The sequence below is a fragment of the Cuculus canorus genome, chromosome 5 (genome assembly GCF_017976375.1).
Source record: "Cuculus canorus isolate bCucCan1 chromosome 5, bCucCan1.pri, whole genome shotgun sequence".
NCBI lineage: Eukaryota > Metazoa > Chordata > Aves > Cuculiformes > Cuculidae > Cuculus > Cuculus canorus.
The window spans coordinates 55,452,949-55,461,376 of NC_071405.1; the positions used below are offsets into that span (position 1 = coordinate 55,452,949).

An 8,428-nucleotide genomic window follows, 5' to 3' on the forward strand; every position below is an offset into this window, starting at 1 on the left:
AACCACTGCTCCCAGTAACAACTATTGCTTCTTTATTATCTTTTTAAATAACCCACTTTCAGAAAAGTTGTTCTGTAGTCATGCGTTTTCCAGGAACTTGATCTCTCTCTTCAAAAAAAGGCATCCATCCACTGTGGAGGGAACAAGAGTTACTACTGTTGCACCGCAGCATCCAACGCAAGATTAAGTACTAGGAAGAGATGAAGCCTCGATTGATTTTGATCCTGCTAATCAAACAAGGGTTTCTAGAGAGGTTCCACTTACATACACAGATCTTTGAAACAATACTGATGAATACTCCGTTAGCAATCATACAATTCACCAGCTATGAAGATTATGAAAAGCCTTATATCACCACGTTCTAATGAAGTGCTCTTTAAAACATGCTTCCAAAGAAAACAAAGCCCTGAAAACACTTAGTCTCACTTAACACTTAACATAAAAGACGTGGCAGAATCTAAATCAAACAACCCACCCAGCAAACTGCTGCCATAGAATTCAAAATTAAAGACACTGAGACAATGACATAATTTAGCTTTACATATGCAAAGACAGACATCTAAAACCATTTTATATGCTGATTCATGTTCAAAAACACATTTAAATAACCAAGCAATTCTAGTGTCTCTGCAACTCCTAAAGGGTTTCCCAAAGTTCAGAAAGCAAAACTACTATCAAAGCTAACACTGGAACTGCCACAGACTGTGTTAATCTTGCACTGCCACCTGCATAAGGATTAAAAAAAATCAGAATTAGTCAAAACCACAAAATTATTCTCACTCAGCCTGACTAATGGCCACAGTGTAGGTTTACAACTATTCCTTCAGTTAACCACTGCTGGTAAGGTTACACTCCCAGGAAACACTGCCTTTCATTAAACAGAGAATATCTCAACTTTCCTAGACGTATAAAATCCCACTTTCTAAACCTCCTGAACTGGGTGAAATATAAAGCTTAGATTTATGAAAAAATTCTATTTAGAAGGATATACTTGAAATCAAGTCACTGGAGTCCTATCTCCCTAGAAACATACAACACAGAACAATAAAACATTTTTCCCCCTTGCTCAGAGATATTTAACATATGATTAATTTTACATGACAGATCTATCAAAACCTCACCTAGCAGCTTTCAGAATATACACATTTACACAGATAAAAGAAATAAGCAACCATGCTTACTATTGCTGTATTTCTGGCATAGCTTATTAACAAGAAGTTAAATGAATGGGTTTCAGAATAAATTAATAAAATAAAAATCTAAATTATAATTAAGCAAACAAAGCGAAGATATGAAAATATATTAACAGAATACTAAGTCATGCCTCATTGACTTCTTAAATATTTAAATCAAGGAGCTGCTGAGGAATAAAAGGAATCTGCCTAAAGCTAAAAAATCCAAGGAAACAACAGATGAAAAGTGATTGCCAAGTAGCCAACACATTGGGTCAATGAGAATAAATTTAAACCTCTGAAAACATCAGCATTAGGGAAAAGAACTTGTGTGACTGAAATTTTGATGAACACCCCAGTAGGGTATCCAGGGTTTCTAACCAGTAGTAATAAGAACTCAATAGATTGCAGCAAGCCCCTTGCTGAAGGGATTAAACTACTGATATGGAGAAAACTGTTCCTTTTTCTTCTCTACAATAGAAATGCTGTAGAACAAAACAGATAGAGGCATAGAAAAGAAGTTCAACTGGGCCTCAACCCTTTCTCTTACCAGCCTACCCTCTCATTTTCTAAATGTATTTCCAAAACTATCCTCCTGAACTGGAAGGATATGATCCTACTAAAATTTAAAAAAAAAAATATTAGAATTATTTTATGATCTTGAAATTAAGTTCTGTTCTCTCATCTTGAAAATAAAAAACGTATTCATAAGCAGCAGAATTAATAATTCTGAAATAGACATTTTAAAAGACGTGAGATACATTTACAAAACTGAGAAGATAAAAAGAGCTACAAAAGAACAAACGCTCTAGGCAGCAGCAGAATGCTTATAAACATAATAAAAAGAAATCTTGAAAACATGGGGGAGGAGGGATGCAGCCACTTTTGGACATTGTTATTTTAAGGTTTGGGATTAACCTTTGGATAGCTGTTGTTTTAAAAACATTTTGGATAAATAAGAGAGTAGGAAAAAGGTCTTCAAACCTAAAATCAATTATGCATGAGTGAAGTGGCAATCATACATTGTATTATAGAAAAAATATATTAATTATACGTCCCTGCATTAAGCTTTTTTCCCTGACTGCAGCTCCACCCTTTCACAGTTCTGTGTCAATGCCTGCCTCTACACCTCCTAGCCTTTTTAGTCAAGCAACTTATTACGGCCCTACAATAGTCAGAGCTGACATCCCATTTTGCTTCTGACTTCATCAGCTAAGAGGTTCTACAAACCACAACTGAAAGCTAGGGATGCCTATCCCAAGTAGCATTGTTAAAACCAAGCACTTTATTAGCATCAGTCCCACCTTCTTAATATGCTGTTGAGCAACTAAGCACACCTTTAATCAACTGGCCATAAACACTGTGAAAATGGGGGGGAGGGGGAAATCTTTTGTCCCTAGATACTTACGGATAAAGCAGAGACACAGTATTTACATAAAACATTCAATCACAAAACTTTTCTTTATAACCTTACCTAAATAGAACACGTGCTTTTATAACTTTATTATATTTTAAATAAATAAATAAATAAATAAATCTGAAGTTCCCACACTGTATCTGGGTTAATAACTGGTATGTTAGGATGGCCTAAGGCATAAAAGCCTTGACAGAGAAATACAGCTTTCAGATCTCTCTCTCCCCGATTACAACTGCCACAAAGTTCTACCTTAGTACTTTCACCAGTCTCTCCCACTCCAGCTGAAGAGGGGTGAAAGCCAGCCCAGCAAGACCTTCCAAATACATAACAACCGAACTCTCCACCCAAGAAAACACAGATGCTTATTATTCAGGCAGTACCTGCGGGAACAACAGGCAAAAACTGGGGATAGCAGTGGGGGGAAGGCTGTCTTCCTTTGACAAAACTGTTTTATGCCTTAAATTAAAATGGAAACTAATGCTTAATTCCCATAGTTAACAACGAAGAAAATAAAACTCAATCAAAATTCCATCATGAAAAGACTGCTCTCTAAAGAAAAGACCAATCTGGGTTCATCCATACAGCTCTGGAACCTAATGAAATCTGACACTTTTACTCTGAAAACAAATTTGCATTGTATCATCACCAAGGCTCACAGACACACTCCATTCAGCACCCAGTAATGGGTTCATTAAAGCACCATCACTAAAATTATTAAGAGTGATTTTGTAGGCAAGGTCACCAAAAAAGAAACGCTTCTGTGCTGTTCTCTAGGTAAAAACGTGCCTCCTCCACCTCCACCGTGGTGGCCAAGGTTTTACAAGGAGATCTTCATTAAGTTGAGCGATGCCCGTTTTCTCTCCCTGCTTTACCGGGAACGAATGGGCGAATTCCTCATTAAGCGAACTGAAGCTGCATCGCAGTCACCCAGAACAAATAATACGGTTATTTTTAACTACACCACGAGAACATCAGCATCGACCCTTAGTACAGAATAAAATGGGGGAAGAGCAGACAAACTCAGCTTTGGAAGGTTACCCCTGTCTCGTCTACCTTTCCTTGCTTCTCCATCTCCTCCTCACGATCTCAGTTTAAGGCATTCCCTCTTTTCCATGCTCCCAGTGAAGGAATGAACCACCGGCACACACTGTATTTCACCACCCCGGGTGCATTCGAACATCCAACCCAGCTCTGCCGCCGCATCGCCCGACTCTGATCGGTGCTGCGGGCTCCGCACCGGCTCAGAGACCCTCGCTGGATACCAAAAGTCAAGAAAAAAAAGAAAGAGAAGAAAAATAAAAAAAGAGATAGATTGAGGTAAAACTCGCAGCGCCGAAAGATTTATTTACCGCGCCGGGAAAGGGGAACGGAGCTCGCTCTGCACGCGGGGTGCGGAGCAGAGCGGCGCGGAGCTGCGCGGAGCTCTGCGCGCACGGCGCGGAGGGGGCGGCGCGCGGAGCAGCTCGGAGCGCTGCACGCACGGCGCGGAGGGACTCGGAGGGGCTCAGAGCTACGCGGCGCGGAGCTGCACGGAGCTCGCTCGGCGCGGTACTCACCGCCTCCTCCGTCCCCCCGCCGGGGCGCTGCTCCCACTCGGGGCTGCCTTTCCTAAAGAGAAAAAGACACAAATCCGGAAAATCGCAGCCGGCTCGCTACGACCCGCCCCCGCGTCGTCTGCTCGGCGCGGTCCGGGGCGCTGCGGGGGCTCCGCCGGTCACTTTCGCCCGGGCCCCCAGCGCTTGCCCTCGCCAACTCCGGGTCGGCCGGCTGGCGGTGGGGGGGGCACGGCCCTCGGCGGGAGGGAGGGAGGGGCCGGCGCTCCCGCTCGCAACTCACCCAACAAAGTTGCCGCGGCGGCTGCGGGCGGCTGGGTTGGGCTGGGCTCCGCGCGCGCTCCCCGCCCGCGCCCGCGATGAGCTCACCCGCCGCCCGCGCCGCGCGCCACGCCCCCCTTCCCACGCGGCTCTCGCGAGAGGCGGTGAGGGGCGGGGGGGGGGGAAGCAGCGCCGCGTCCCCATAGCAACGGGGAAGCGGCGCGGCAGGAGCGCCCCGAGGCTGCGCCGAGACCCGGCGGGCACAGAGTCGGGGAATCGGATGTGTGGGGCCGTCGAGTCCAACCGTACCTGTCCACCACCAAACCATATCCCTAAGCACTTCATCTCCCTGTCTTTTAAACACCTCCAGGGATGGTGACTCAATCACCTCACTGGGCAGCCTGTTCCAGTGCCTGATAACCCTTTCTGTGAAGGAATTTTTCCTAATGATCTATCTAAACCTCCCCTCACACAGCTTAAGGCCATTCCCCCGCGTCCTCTCACCTATCACTTGGGCGAAGAGACCAATACTCACCTCTCTACAACCTCCAGGCAGTTGTAGAGAGCGATAAGGTCTCCACTCAGCCTCCTCCAGGCTAAACAACCCCAGTTCCCTCAGCCGCTCCTTTTTCTCCAGCCCCTTCACCAGCTTCATTGCCCTTCTCTGGACACACTCCATGACCAGGGTCAAGGCAGCCCAGGGGGCCCCCACCTCGTGACCCACGGTAATTTCAGGGTGTGGGGCCAGGGGCGTAGAATTACTAGGTTGGAAAAGACCTTTGAGATCATCAAGTTCAACTGTACCTGACCACTACTAAATCATGTCCCCAAGTACCTCATCCACCCACCTTTTAAAAACCTCCGGGGATGGTGACTCAACCACCTCCCTGGGCAGCCTGTTCCAGTGCTTGATAGCCCTTCTGGTGAAGAAGTTTTTCCTAACGTTCCTAACTTCCCCTGACACAGCTTGAGGCCATTCCCTCTCGTCCTATCACCTACCAGTTGAGAGAATAGACCAACACCCACCTCTCTACAACCTCCTTTCAGGTAGTTGTAGAGAGCAATAATGTGTCCCCTCTGCCTCCTCCAGGCTAAACAACCCTAGTTCACTCAGCAGCTCCTTCACCAGTTTTGTTGCTCTTCTATGGACACGCTCCAGGACCTCAACTTCTTTCTTGTAGCGAGGGACCCAAAACTGAACACAGTGTTTGATGTGTAGCTTCACCAGTGTGTCACTTGAGACAGCGCCTTGTATGTGCAGAGCTGGTGACCAGGCTCCCCGAAACATACCAGATACACTGCAGTGTTGTGCCTCCCACAACTTTTTGTATTATAACAGTCTTTTATCTCTCCCCACCCCCATTATGATCATTACATCAAATTCCAGCTTCCTGGAGACCTGTGGGAAGAAGGTCACAGCAGCTGCTGGCACACAGGCAAAACCTTCTGATACTGTATTGATAGCATATACCAAGCTCTTCTATTGCCAGTCAAATTCAATTGAATTCTCTCTCTAGATGCCCGCTGGAGGTAACGAATTAGTGACATGGGTAGGCACATGAGAAAAATGAGCAAGGAACAACATCACTCCTTGCTCTGCAGGAACACAGCTCTCTTTTCAAATAGCCAGAATTTTGAACAAAATCAGCTGTGAGTAACCCATTCTGGGTACTCTGCTGGTTGTTGTTATCATCCTTGGTTTGGCAGAACATTAACAATCTCAGTTAAATCAATTTAACTTAAGGGTTCCCTGAGCTGTCTTTGAAATTAGGAAGCTCCAGGAAACATCTCTGATTTGGGCTGGTGACATTCCAGCAGCCTGCAAAATGGTGATACCTAGAGCAACCGACTGTGGTAAGCAGCTGCTCCACTGCCGAGTTGTTAGCTTCACTCCCTTCCACTTTCCAGGAATGTCTGGATAGCATAGACCAACAAGACTTACATGCAGATCCAAATAGCTTGCAAGCTTCTGAAGATGTTCCTAATGGATCCTTAGTACTGACATTTAAATACCACAGTGTGAGGTACTGTAAAAATAGATTCCCAGAGAGCAATCATGCTCCTATGGGTTCCCCAGCTTGAGGTCACAACTCCTGCAGTTGTTACAGAGTCACAGAAATACTCCTTATCTCATTTTGCTTAGTAGAAGGAACATTCTGGATGGATGAAGAACTGATTCCAGAGCTGCCATGGCATGAACAAAATGAGAATCGGCAATCCAGAGAAACAGGAATATTTTTGGTACTTAAACACACTTATCTTATACCACCCATCTGAAAAGCTCGGCCTATTTCATGTAAATGAAATGTTTATTATTGGCAACTTCAGCTCCACTCTTGCAAATGCGATGTCCAAACAGGCTTACAGTCCTCAGGTGTATAAGTACAGCTGTGCTGGATGTGACTGCAGCATCAGGAACTGTGGCGTGCGGTGATTACTGAATTTGTTTCCATGAGAAGAATTCAGATAGTGAAGCCATGGCCTGCAAGCTTTTTAATGAGGTTAATGAGGCTAGTGCATTCCCAAACCATTTCTGTGATCTTCCTTCACACACTGCTGAAGTGTCAAATCATTAGATGAGGGAGATATCAAGGAGGGTCGCAGAGTGAACAAGAGGCTCTGATATCAAGCACCAACCCAGCCTCCATGCTATCTGAGATAGGGCACACACCCTTGGCTCAAGTCCCACGCTGGAGCTGGCTCCTGCTCCTGGGCCCCTGCAGTGTCTTTCTAAATCCCAGGTCTAAGAGGTCAGCATCTGGTAGTGCAGGGGTCCTTGCATGGGGGGCTGATGGCACGAGACATGGCCGAGCTGTTGTTCTTACCATGTTCTCCCCATGCATGATGTCTAGAGCGGCAGTTAGCAGGGCAGCAGCACTCAAAATCAATGCATGTTCTCACCAGATATCCAGATATCCAGAAGTCATCTGTTTTCTTTACATGGAAGTACAAACATTTTTATGCCTTTATAATTAACTAGGTTGGAGAGGTGGGAGGAGAGGAGGGGAATTTAGAGTTTACCTCCTGCCTGTATAAGGAAGTAATCAGAATAGCTGATCTAGAATAAGAGGGCTAAGAGGGGGTTTATTCCAAAATAATTACCTTGCCTTAATAATGCACAATGAATTCCGGAACAAAAGGACTCTCTTCCCTTTGACATAGTGCTCACACATCAGCCTCTGCTTGACTAGCTGTTACAGAATGAAGGATGCACAGTCAGCATCCAGTTGATTTCCCTGTGTAGACAAGCCCCAAGAGCCCCAAGAGTTTCTGAACACCAACCCATCTTCTGCCACTAATTTGCTGTGTCACTTCATTTCTGGTTTAATTTTCCCCTTTAAACTAAAATGATACAGTTATTTACCTCAGAGGAGTGAGGTGAGAGTAAAATAATTCACATTTATGTTGCTCTCTGAAGGTCTGGCTTTATGAAAGGATGAGTAGTAGGAGTGTTTCTGGTTAGGGCTAGCCAGAGCTACTGGGGGCACAGCAAAAATTTAGTGAAGGATCTGAACCACCCTGAAACAGAGTGCATAGTTTATTCATTGATGAACAATGAATATGTAAAAGTTTGTATACAGCACACCCTTCCAAGAAGCATTACGATTTATATATACAGTGCACCAGAAAAGTAATCCGCCTAGAGATGATTTGCTAGACCCCAAAATCAGTGAGTTTCAGTATATGGAAAAGGCTCACGTTCTCATTCATGGTCCCAGGAAGTCAGTATATGTGGGAAAGGTTTAAGGGTCTCAGAGTAGTTTCTACCGTAATTGGCTTGGGGAGTTTAGAGGATTGTCTTTAATGCGGATCATTTCAGTGATCCAGTTTATAGCACATAAAGAGTTATACTGCCATGGGAAAAGGCCAATTTTGCTTTGAGGCACTGGGGGCAGGAATAAGAGGCAACTTCTTTAGCCGGCTTGGGCAGGAAAGGCAGTATCTTGTGAACTATAACTTCTGCGTTCTTTTTCCCACTCACCAACAGGACTTTTCTGACATGAAGCAGGTACGTAACACACTCT

The 8,428-nt window shown here is 44.9% G+C and overlaps 1 protein-coding gene across 8 annotated transcripts in view; it reads right to left on the reverse strand.

The window, feature by feature from the left end:
- SIPA1L1 (signal induced proliferation associated 1 like 1) overlaps positions 1-4,540 on the reverse strand; it is a 214,772-nt gene extending 210,232 nt beyond the window's left edge. For 5 of the 8 annotated variants that reach the window (XM_054067206.1, XM_054067205.1, XM_054067204.1 and 2 more), the window contains exons 1-2: positions 4,426-4,524; positions 4,146-4,197 (exon numbers count right to left, since the gene is read on the reverse strand). The gene's annotated coding sequence lies outside the window, so the exon portion shown is untranslated. Of the gene's footprint in view, positions 1-4,145; positions 4,198-4,425 lie in introns of all 8 variants that reach the window. The other 3 variants (XM_054067208.1, XM_054067207.1, XM_054067203.1) reach the window with 2 other exon arrangements.
- Positions 4,541-8,428: the final 3,888 nt, after the last annotated feature.